General features: G+C 46.2%; 1 protein-coding gene across 2 annotated transcripts in view; it reads right to left on the minus strand.

Moving 5' to 3' along the window:
• Window positions 1–12,646, minus strand: part of RFNG (RFNG O-fucosylpeptide 3-beta-N-acetylglucosaminyltransferase) — a 142,567-nt gene that overhangs the window by 51,756 nt on the left and 78,165 nt on the right. The window lies entirely within an intron of this gene.

A 12,646-nucleotide genomic window follows, 5' to 3' on the forward strand; every position in this document is an offset into this window, starting at 1 on the left:
GGTCCATGTCATAGTTTCATCTATATAGTATAATAGGGATGTGGAATCCCTATAGCCCAACGCCCAGGACATATTGTTTGGGGTCAAGGGCAACAGGTTTTCATGTGTATTTTGTCCTTAGGACAAGTAGGCCCAACCCCCTGCAGCACAATCCCTTTGGCTGCCAGTTTGCAGCATCACATTTGGGATCATGGAAGGGCATTGTCTGCAGTTAAGGTAATATTTTTGTCCATACTTTAATACTGTTCAATTTGTATATACGGTTCATTAATTGAAAGCCTTATTATTATGGGGAGCACTCTAAGTAAATGTTGTAAGCTCTGACTGCACTACTGACAGTGGTGCCAGTATAAAACGTGTAAACACGTTTTCAAAGTTTAGCAATATGAGGCTACGCATAATGCTCCCAGAATGCTCTCCGATTATAAATATTTGCAGAAGCTTGAAAGCAAGATAGATGATTCTTTGCTTTCAAAATACAATGTTCATACAAAATGAAAGCAGGAAAAAAACAGTTTGCTAAACTACTGTAAATGTTCAGGTACCATTTCTTTGCAGTATCATTTAGTAACATGTGTTGATGAATGCTAGTATTTCCCAAAAATATTCATAATGGAAAATCAGTGTAACCAGTTTCAATAAGATTATGGGAAACAAAAATTAACATGCATTGGCAAAGCCAGTAGGTCTGAAACTGGTGGTCAGCTTTTTAGTTTTGTCAACGTGTCACCTGTTTTGGCAAGGTTTTTAGTAAATGCAAAAAGAATAATTGATGGACAGAATGCAGAACAATATCATACATTCACCCCAGTACAAAGATCTGGTCCGCAATCCATCGTTTTTTTGCCCACCATGCCATTCCAGTTTGAACTCAGCCATATACAAATCCTTCCTGGACTGGAACCAAGCATCCTAGGACCGGTTTCGGGGTTTCATCCCTCATCAGTCTGGATAGCTTGACTCCAGTGGCATGGAGAGCACGGGACACACACCACGGTTTTTGCAAAACCTTAGCGGTGTGGGAGCTGCAGGGCTCTCACCATTATAACAAACATTGTCAAAAGCAAAAATTGTTTTTGGTCTCAAAAAGCACACACTGCCACAGTAGTTACTGGCACTAAACATAACTACTTTGCCTGTGTATATGCTCTCTGTGAAAGAGCAGAATGCTGTCACTAACAGTGAAGCCAGGAGGGAGAGGGAGAGAGAGAGAGAGAGAGAGAGAGAGAGAGAGAAAATTTGAATAAACGCAAAAGTTCATGGTCAACGCAAGACCAAATTAGGGGCCCAATTATTAAAGAAGGTCTCAAAAGTACACCCATGGTATTTGTCCTTACATTAAGTGTAGCTATAAATCTTTCGTGAATTCCCAAGAATTTACAGAAGGAGGACAAGAAATAGTAGCCCTAGAAAATATTTGTGAACTGCATTTTGGCATTAACAAATATGCATGTGTGGATTTCCTCATGCAAAAATCTGAGTGTTTGCAAGTTCACTTTACCTTCAACCATTTTTACTCAAACTCTAGAACAAGTCGGTGCCATTGTCAGGAGTAAATTTCCAACATTTCTCAGTAAGGAAAAAGATTAGGGAAAAGTTGTTGAAAACCCGTAAAACCCGTAAAACATGCAAGTTAGTAGGTTTGCACAGACTCAAAAGGGAATTTAACCCTGGAACTATTGCAGCCCCAGTATGTAGATCTGAGGAAACGTGGCAACATAAGGGGATTGCAAGTATTCAAACACTACTATGGTATGAGCCCTGGCATAATCAGAGAGGCTATAACAGAGCTCTTATATAATGAGACTGATGCCATAATTTGTTGCCGCACTACATAGCACCAAAGGGACAAGTGGATTTTGTTACAGGACAAGTAGATTTATGAAGCAACCTGCCCCATGGACAAGTAGATAGTTTATTAAATTCCACACCCCTATTGCATATAAAACCCCACCTACTCAAGATAGAGCAAGGAGGAAGTTGCAAACGTCTGAGGTGTGTTCTAATATGAATGAAACATCTGCAACTGACACCTTCAGATTCTGCACTTTGCTGGTTTACCATGAATAATCTATCTAGAATAAAAATCAATGTTCTACCAATTTTTGAATCAGCAGTCTTTAGTTCTCCGCTTAATGCACCAGAAACTAGCTTGTACTAGTTTAAAATGATCAACAGAACATGAAACATATCACGTGTAGGAAATCTGCCCTTTTTGCATGGTCACTCCCAATTTCTCGTCTTTTGCTGGACCCCATCATTTTGCTAGTTTTAGAATTCTGTGCACTTTAACCCTGCTAAATAGTAGTAAAGCACCTGTACTCCCCTTTTAACCATGGTTAAATTGGCCTATTTCTAATTAGCACATTTAACCTGCCTGTAAGTACCTAGTATGTTTTAAAAAAGTGCACTCAGGGCATAGCAGTTAAATGCCATTCGTGGGACCTACTGTGCCACCCTCTATAGTGGCAGTACAACCATGGTTCAAGCCTAATCTGTGTAGTCGGACTGTTCCAGTGTAATTCTGCAGTGCGACCTGCTAAAGTAACCCTTTTCACAGGTAAAAACATCCCTTTTAAATATTATTAAATCACCCCTATGTAGTAGGCCTTTGTGCCCACATGGCAGGGAGCAGTGGAACATGTAGAAAAAATATATATCATCCTGTCCTAACAATGACAAGACCCTAAAAACAATTTCACTGTGGCATGCCTAGCGGTCCTACCTAGAGAACAAAAGTACAGATTAAAATACCATGCTGTATCTCTGGAATGGGACCAGCTATAAAAATAGTTACAACACTATTTTTAATAGTTATTAAAAATCCAATCCAATGGTTAAGTCAGATTTTTTATAAATATTAAGGAAAAGTAACTGTTATAATATTAAGGATTACCTGCCTGAACTGTCAGAAGGCTAATTAGCATAAGGATCTGCAAGCTCTCAGCCTATGCTCAGCCTTGAATAGGTGTGACATTGATGTGAAATGCCTCACAGAAGCAAACAATAGGCTGACCTGAATGAGCAAAGCCGACTCCTCTGAACTCAACAAAATAAGCTGGTTGAGGGTTGGGAGCGTCCATTTAACAGCACAGTGCCAAATCCTGCTTGACAGGTTGTTGAACCACATGTACAATTGAGATACGCTTGAAAGCGAAAGAACAGTAAGCCAAGGAAAATCTTGTTCATCCCCAGTCTGATTGCTGAAGGACCATGCTCTTGTTCGACCAGACTTCTGTCTCTATGTTTGTTGTGGGTACAGTATCTGCTTCAAACTAGGGATTAGTGTTAGATGTGGGAGTAAATTAGGATTACCATAGGACAATCCCCACATAACACCCGAGTCCTCAGAGCCCAAGTTTAGTGCGGCCAGAGACTTTCAAAATATTGGAAATGACCTCACACATGGCATTTTGGGCTGGTTTTCAGAAAGGCAAACAAGAACTACTAAAAAGGTTTGTAGGGTTGGCCCCTGGAATATTTACCCCATTGCTTAGGGCGTTCCTAGAAGTCACCCACAATCTAGTAATAGGCATAAATGTAGCATCACTAGGCACCCACTTCATAACACTTTCTAGACCTGCGGAACATCAGAAAGAACTAGAGCTGCTGTTTTTAACCTAAGAGGAGCAATGACCTGCTCCCTTTTGTACCCATAACAAGGAAGTGGACTCTGAGGATCAGTTGGCTGACCTCCTGTGTAGGTACAGCTAGAGAAGTTGCAAGAGGCGTTTTCCTAGAAGTACCAAGCTGACCAGTGGCAACTGGACCTAGACTGGACCGTTCTTCTATGGGACAGATGGGTGGGATATAAAAGACTAAATAAGAATGTATATAGTTTTATCACGACAAAACTGGTTGGTGTATCCAACCTGTGCTCCACAGCACAACCTCCAGTTGTGCCTAGGTCCTGGTCTAGTACCGACACTGACGAACACTGGTGCTATTTCTACTCAAACCTGGCAAAAATCCTATTTCCAGTTTCCTTTATTGGATTTTTAGGTCTCGCCTACGCAGCGCGCCAGCACTGATTTGGAGTGACCTCTTGGAATCACTCCGAGGTTTTGTTGAAACTCGTGCATGTTTTGCACTGTTTCCAATTAGAACTCAGGCATGTATGACGTTTACCTTGCGGGAGCGAGCAGCTGCGCCATCTGTGTGCAATTATCGTGCTCACTCCTGCAAGTTAAACCCCATACATGGACTGAGCCTCGAAGCCACGTCCCGTTCCCCACTGTGAGCTTCAAAATGTAGCGACACATCTGTCTGCTCTGCCGATTTTTCCCCTTCACTTCTCCCTCCCATTGTCATTTGACTCTTCCTTTCTCTCCGCCCCTTTCCCTCCACCCCTTTCCCTTCACCACCCCTTGTCCACTCCTTTAAATGTCCATTTTCCCCTTGTTTTCTTCTCTCGCCCCCTCCTCTCTTCCCGCTGCCTCCTCCTCTCCTTATTCTCGCCTCCTCCACCCCCCTCCCCTCTTTCTCCACTCTCCGTTTTTTCTCGGATTGGAAACTTGTGTTTTTTGCCTCCTTTGTCCTCTCGCTCGCCCAGCGCTTTGCCCCTGGCTCTGGTGCTGGTACCGGGTCCCAGCACATCGGAGAGTCCCAAGAATCTCGGTTCGGGCCCCGGGTGTCGACCCCCGTGGACCCTCCAGGCGCTCCGGACCGCTGGATCTTTCTGTACCCTTGGCCCCTCCCGCACCGTTGGATTTCCTGGGGAAACCAGTGGATTACCCCGATCGTGCCTCGGATTTCAAGAAGAGTCGGATCCGATAGGCCGGTGGGATCAGCGGGCCTTGATGGGGCTGAAGTTGCCTTAGCGAGGGATGTCCGACCCCCCCGGCCCGGAGCCTCCATTATCATCATTAACTTTTATCTGAACAAAGACCCCCGTCGCCCCCCACAAAGAAGGGATCCACCCCCTTCCCCACTGCCTCCTTTAGCCCCCTTCACGCATCACTTCCACCCTTAATGTCCACCATGGAGGCTTCTATTTACCTATGAACCCCTCACCCCATTACCACAAGTGGGCCCTTGTGAGAAGTTGGCCTGGCATATGCTGGTTACTAGTTATAGTGGCCACCTTGCACCAGTCCAATTCGACTCTTATGGTAGATAGGTTTAAGACAACTGTTATAATGAAGACCAAAAGCAGGTAAGGAGGTAACTCTTCTTTAATGGTCTATACACCACCACAGGATCCAGCATAACACATGAAGGGTGCAGTGGAATGTTGGTGACAGGGAAAGGCAGAACCACTGGGAGGAGAAGAGGAGGGGGGAGAAGGAACGTACCAAGTAACAGAATTACAACATACCTCCCTGCATAGGGCGAAAGAGTGAGAGAGAGAGCGGGAGAGAGAGAGAGAGAGAGAGAGAAAAAGAGAAAGAGCCAGGGGAGAAAGGGGCGAAACGGAGGGAGGGAGAGGGGAAGGACAAAGAGTCTACCAGGGGAAGGCAGTGTCAACAAGGCAACGACAAGGTCACTGCAATAACAAAATAAGAGGATGAACAAAAAGTCTTGAGAGAGGACAAGGAGGAGATTACACAAATCTCTCACTTAACACAGTAATCTCTGGACCAGATAGGTGAGCTCCTTGTTCTCAGAGATCTTCTGGGACCGAGAGTTTGAGACTCTGTCTCTGGGTTACTACCGTTGTCGAAGACACCCCCTTGTCCATGAGGAATGATTCTGTCCATGCTCCATGTTTGGCCATTGTCGAGATGGACTACATTCTTTCCTACACTAGAAATTTTGCACGGATCCGAAAATCTTGACGCTTCTTTCCTGCGTGCTTTAGGTAAATCCACCCGGACCCAATCTCCCTCTTTGAACATTTGTTTTTTTACATGCTTTGTCTGGTCGTATCTGACTTTGTATTTAGCTTGGTGTTCTTCCACTTTTCTTGAGATTTCACCTCTGTTTACCACACAAGTGTCCTTTCTTGACCCTACAGGTGGAGTAAGTTTCGTCTTCGGGATCCTTCCTTTGAGAGAGGTGAATGGAGAAACCCCAGTTACACTATTAGGAGAAGTACGATAGGCCCATACCATTTCCACCAACGATGAATTAGCTGGTGTTCCCATTACTTCTGCCCTCTGCAAACACTCTTTGAACAACCGGTTGATCTTTTCCACTAACCCATTAGCACGGGGACAATACAATGCAGATTTGTGGTGAGTGATGCCTCTGTGATTTAGAAACTCTTTCATGTTATCCGAAGTGAACTGTACTCCATTGTCTGTTATGAGGGTGTCCGGTAACCCCTCCTCAAAGAACACATTTTCTAAGAATTGTGTGATGACTCTTGTGTCGATTTGATGGACGCATTTGTAGACCAACCACCGTGAGTGATAATCCACCAGCACCAAGATGAAGCGTTCCTTCAATGTTTTTAAGTTGAGAGGACCAATGATGTCCAACGCTAACTTTGACCATGGACGATCAGGCACTTCGACGGGAGAAAGAGGGGGCTTGCGGGTCTGGTGAGTTTTGTCACTACGGCTACAGTCTACACAATTTCTCACCACTTGTTCCGTCATGGCATCCATACCTGGCCACCAATACTCCAGTCTGATTTTGTTCTTGGTTAGGCTCCGCCCTAAGTGTCCTAGGTGTGCCAGTCCCACAATCTTCTCTCTCAAGTTCTCTGGAGGAATAACTTTCTCCCCTCTGCAAATCACATTTCCTTGTATATTAAGTTCTACTCAGACATCCCAGAATTTACCTAAATTGGTAGGAATGTCATTCTTGTTTTCAGGCCAACCATTCTTGATGAACTCTTTGATCGAACACATTTCCGCATCAGTTTGCATACTTTCATTCCATTCTTCCTTGTTCAAGCAGGTAAGTTGCAGTATCACATCCTCACATTCACAACTAACAGGAGCACTCTCCCTCTCTGATGGAGACCGTGACAAAAAATCAGCAACTGTGTTTTGATGACCTGGCACGTATTTCACACAAAAATTGTAGCCTTCTAGTCCCAAAATCCATCTAGCAATTCTGGGGGTGGTTTTGTTGGCTCCTTTGGTAGTGAAAGCAAACATCTACGGTTTGTGGTCCGTCTTCACCGTAAAAGGAATACCCCACAGAAAGAAGCAGAAGTGCTTGATCGCCCAGAAACAAGCTAATGCTTCTTTCTCCACCACCGAGTAGTTGATTTCAGCACCCTTTAGAGCTCGGGATGCAAAAGCTACAATGTGTTTCTTACCCTCTCCCATTTGGGTGAGACTGGCCCCCAACCCTTTGTTGCTTGCATCTGTGCAAAGGACTGTGGTTTTATTAGGGTCAAACCTACCCAGCGATGGGGCAGTAATTATGCTTTCTTTGACCAAATCAAAGGCCTTCTGACAGGCCTCCGACCACTCAAATGACGTTCTGGATTTGAGTAAATTACGTAAAGGTTCCACAATGGAGGAATAGTTGCGCACAAATTGTGAATAATATTCGGAAAGGCCTAAAAATGATTTGAGGTCTTGAACACCTTTGTGGGCCACCGTGTCCCGAATCGCCTTAACTAGGTCCACTTTAGGTTTGATACCATCTTGAGAGATGGTGTGCCCCAGGTACTCAACCGATCTCACTCCAATGCGACATTTCTCTTTTTTTAGAGTGAGGCCAGATTTTTCCAACTTGGTCAAGACCATCCTGAGAGTGGCATTATGCTCGGCCAAGTCCTTCCCGTAGATTAGTATATCGTCTTGGAAACAGAGAGTTCTGGGAAGGTCTTTCAAGACGTGCTGCATGATCCTCTGGAAGGCAGCCGCAGCGGACGCCAACCCGAAAGGCATGCGTAGAAATTGGAATGCTCTCAGGGGTGTCACAAAGGAGGTGAGATGCCGTGAGTTAGGATGAAGCTCCACCTGATGATAGGCAGAGGATAGGTCGAGAACGCTGAAACAACTCGCACCATTTATGAGGGTAAGCACCTCATGAATACGGGGAAGAGGGTGCCTGTCTACCCATATGTTCTGGATAAGGTCCCTGAGGTCTACACATAGCCTGATGTCCTTACTGGTAGCCTTGGTGGTGAGAACAATGGGGGCCAACCATTGTGAACACTCTATGGGTGCAATCACCCCCAAAGACAGCAATCTGTTTAACTCATTACTGAGGGGAACGTGCATTAAATGTGGTATGGTCTGGCTTTGTGTGCTACCGGCTTGGCGTTGGCTTTTAATTTGATGGAATGCTGATAGTTCTTGAGTAGGCCTAGGTCATCCGAAAACACCTTGGGGAAATCATTGCAAACATCCATCCCTCCCACTGAGGGATCGACTAAGAGGACCTGATCGGGACTGTTGGGATCTAACTTAATCCCGAGTTCCCTCTGGTGTTTCCATCCCAACAAGTTGGACCCCTTCTGGGTAATGTAAATCTTCCCCACCGTGTTCCTCCCTTTAAACCCTATTTCCTTAGTGGTCATGCCCAAGAGGGGTATGGGGTCCCCATTGTAGCCTCCTGGTTGAATGTCAGGGGGCTCTACCGTTTCTTCCCAAGAGGGAAACAGTTGTGAAAATACTTTTGCATCAACAAGGGTGTATGGGGAACACGAATCAGCAAAGACAGTTAGGGTTTTATTATCCAGAGTGATGTTGCAAGCAGGAAATTTGTCCATGTTGTCCGGGTCTTTTAGTTGAAAAATCAACTTAGGATCAGGAAATGATTGGGGCTCAATCTCCAACACAGATTTCGAGCGCTGATCGTGACAAACCCTGGACAAATGTCCCTTTTTACCACATTTGTGGCAGACCACCGAACGTGCTTGGCATATCGGGTTGTTGGCTAGGTGTGTTGGGCTACCACACCTATAACACTTGAGTTTATTGCTCTGAGGTAAGGTGTTAGCCATCTTATTTTTGTGATCCTTACTTATGGCATTGACCTCCATGGTTTTGCCCCCTTCTCCTTTCATTTCCACCATACAATCAGCTGTGTGCTCAATCCCTACCGCTATATCAATGGCTTCCTTGAGGTCAGGATTCGCCACCAGAAGCCTCTCCTGAATCTTATGATTGTTGGTGCACCTGACCAACTGGTCCCTAATTAGTGAATCTTGAAGGGACTCAAACTCACAAGTGTTCGCCAGACCCTTTAAAGCTGCGATGAATGGCTTAACTTTCTCACTTTTACCCTGTGTTCTTGAAAAGAACTTGTGTCTCTCTAACACTACATTTATTTTCTTACAGAAATGTTTTTGTAGTTTGTTAACTGCCACCATATACACATTTTCATCTTCATCACTATCACTTCCACCTTCTGCATTAGTTGAAATATCATCATAGACTTTGCGTCCCTCAATGCCCAAATTGTGTAACAGGGTGTGTAACTTACGTAAATGGGAACATTTCTCCCCCCCTATAGCAATCAGATAGGACTCCAGTAACCCAAACCATTGTTTCCAAGGCAGGACCGGTTCTCTTGCCTCGTTAAGGAAAGGTGGGGGCTGCGACATATTAGCAGCTGCCATAGTTTGAAAATCACTGGAGGGAAAGAGGTAAAATACAACAATACAAGACAATGGAAACAAGGATGTAAGAGGAGAGCAAAAACAATAAACTTACAATTGTTTTACACCCCACCCAATGCAAAACCCCATGTACATTTCAATCTGGGATGGAGAAGTGCAGAAAGTTAGCGAAGGTACCAGACAGTCATAAAAACAATGAATACCACCCAAAATACACTTCAATACTGTGGCGAAGATAACCGCGCATGAAAGATCACAAGAGCGTGAGACTGCACAATGATAGTCAATTGGAAGCTGTGCTGGTCAGCGTGAGCAGACAAGCGCAATAACAGTGATGATAACTGTGCCCGTCAGCGACACAACCATGTGCAGCTGTGCCCATCAGCGAGATAAGACAGGCAGAAAAACTACAATAGCTGTGCCTATCGGCGAAATTGAACAAATTGAACAATGACTGAGTTATTCCACATGGACGATGGCGAATTACACTGGAGCCCCAGAGGTGAAGAAATAGCTGATATCCGAAAATCTCCCCACAACCGGACTGTGATATGAGGCCACACTGCCACCCGGTGGACGAAATCAGAAGCGCACTCCCTCGCTTCAGCTGAGAAGTGTCAAAATGACTGAACAGCTGCGAGCGAGCGGGGAAGAATGCCCGGCTCCTGACAGGAATCTAGTCAGAGATGCCTCACCGAAGGAACTCCCCAAAGGTTGCCGCAACAGCTTCTCTAAAGCGAGGAAGTAGGCCACGCTGTATTGACAGTGCCAGAGACCACAGCCAACGCAGGGACACTGAGGACAACGAAGCGCTGAGACAAAGCACCGTTACACTCCCAGCCGCGGTGGAGACCGGAGCGGCAGCGCTGGGGGCCACAAGCAGGGAATTTCACAAGGAGGGGCGAAGAGGCAACGGAGGCGCCAGGGTGCTCCTTGCAACCACAGAGGCAGGCAGAGATGGCTAAATACTCAGTAGGAATTGGAATAAAGGAGGAAACAGCGCTCACCTCCTCCTCACAAGGCAGCAGTTGAAAGCGGGGCATAAAGGCACAGACACAGTCTTACTTGTCGATTTCAAAGCAGTGGAGCCCCCACAGGTTGAGAACAGCGAGGTACTGCCAAACGCCAACAAAGCAGGAAAACTGGATATGATGAAGAAATTGGGGGTGGTGGTGAGCCGTCCCCACACAGCGAATCGTCGCCAGTGTTATAATGAAGACCAAAAGCAGGTAAGGAGGTAACTCTTCTTTAATGGTCTATACACCACCACAGGATCCAGCATAACACATGAAGGGTGCAGTGGAATGTTGGTGACAGGGAAAGGCAGAACCACTGGGAGGAGAAGAGGAGGGGGGGGGAGAAGGAACGTACCAAGTAACAGAATTACAACAACCTTTTAAAGAAAGCTATCCTAGTAGTAGCTGTGGAGAGCAGACTTCAGGCTCAGTCTCTGAGGAATGTAAAGCAGCACGTTTTACCTTATAATCTCTTGAATTACCAAAGGACACCACACCGGTATATATATATCAAATATATATGTATTTATTACTAGACACACTCTACTAATCTCTTTATGAGATTAGAAGTCAGGAGCACATTCAAATATCAACGTTTCACAATAAGTTAACCACAAATATGGCTGTGACCCTAGGGGCGTACCAGACCATATACTAAAAAAGAGGTTTAGGAAAGATGACTTGCAGAGGGACAAGGCCTAGGGCCTGTAGAATCGCTGGGGCTTCACTAATGCAGCAAAAGCAGGTAAGTAAAAGACCCACGGGAGACACGTGCAGTGTGAGAACACAGCCGCGGGTTCCCTATTGATTTCAATGGAGCAAGTCGCGGTTGGATTTTTAAAGTTTTAGGGTACTTCGAGGAAGTCTACAAGCAAGCCACTTACAAGGCAAGTAATTCGAGGGCCAACACACACTATGGCACCGGAGTGCACGAGTTACCTCACCCAGGGAAGCCGGGTGCATAGGTGTCTTTTGGTGTCGGGTCGCGTCGCTGTTTTCAATGAAAGCCAAAGAAGATTTGCTGCTTGCGAAGATTGAAAAAGTGTCCGGTGGAATCCAAGGCTGGATTCAAGATGAAGATGACCTGAAAGCAGAAGGGACAGTGTTCACAGTCACTTGCCAGTGACCCGGGGCCAGGAAGATGGATGCCCACGGAAGTCGGGTGATTTCAGGTGATCAAGGGTGTTTTGACTCTTCGCTCACGAGGACCAGGAGGCATAGACGATGACCAGCAGCTGGATTCGGAGTGTCCCACGACGTCTGCAGCTTACTGAGGTGTCAGCAACCGGATTGGAGCCAACAAGCCTTGGCAACATCAAATCTCGTGGAAAGTGAATAAAGTCAGCGGTGCAGACCAGCAAGGTCTGAGGGACTCACCCAGTGAGGGTAAGTGAGGGTAGGCCTGGAACAACCAGGGGAGCACTTTGGTTCGATCAGAAAGTCTTCAGGGGACCCACAAGCCAACGGGCAAGGGATCGCGAAGACGCCTTGTGAGGAAATGCTTCACAGGAGTCCACGGTCACTCTGGACGGGGTAGGCCTCTGATTTTCGCTACAAAACCTGCTGGAGGCTTGGGCCTCAAATGGTCCAATGCACAAGTTCGTAGAACGTCGTGAAGGGGTTGCACTCGACAATAGTGCACGGTACCCGGGTATTGCTGTTCCTCGTCACTCGTGGGGTCCACTCGCCTCAGCTCTGCTGGGGACTCACAATTGCCGTGGAGAAGTCAGGAGATCCCCTTCCGGGGCTGCAGGGACTTCGGGCTCCAGTGGGAGCGGGAAAGTTTGCGACCGTTGATTCAAAGTGTTGGTGCCTGCAAAGCAGGGGAGTCACTCCTTGACTCCAAGGGAGATTCTTCCGTCTTCCAAAGGTAGTGGAACGTCGAAGGACCAGGATTCTTCTTGTAAAGCGTCGTACAGGGATATCTGATTTGCAATGGCAAGGTTTCCCTATCTTATACTAAAAGAAAGGGAGGGACTAGCTTTATGACCACTCCTCTGGGAGGGTCAGGGTAGGGGGTGGTTACACCCACTTCCCTTTGTCCAGGTTCGCACCAGAGCAGGGACAGGAAGCCCCTGAACCGGTTTGAGCTGGCATATGCACAGAGGAACCTACTGCTCCCCCAGTGCAGGACTTCAAAGCACTCTAGGAGTACACC

This window comes from Triturus cristatus, chromosome 7 (genome assembly GCF_964204655.1).
Source record: "Triturus cristatus chromosome 7, aTriCri1.1, whole genome shotgun sequence".
Lineage (NCBI taxonomy): Eukaryota > Metazoa > Chordata > Amphibia > Caudata > Salamandridae > Triturus > Triturus cristatus.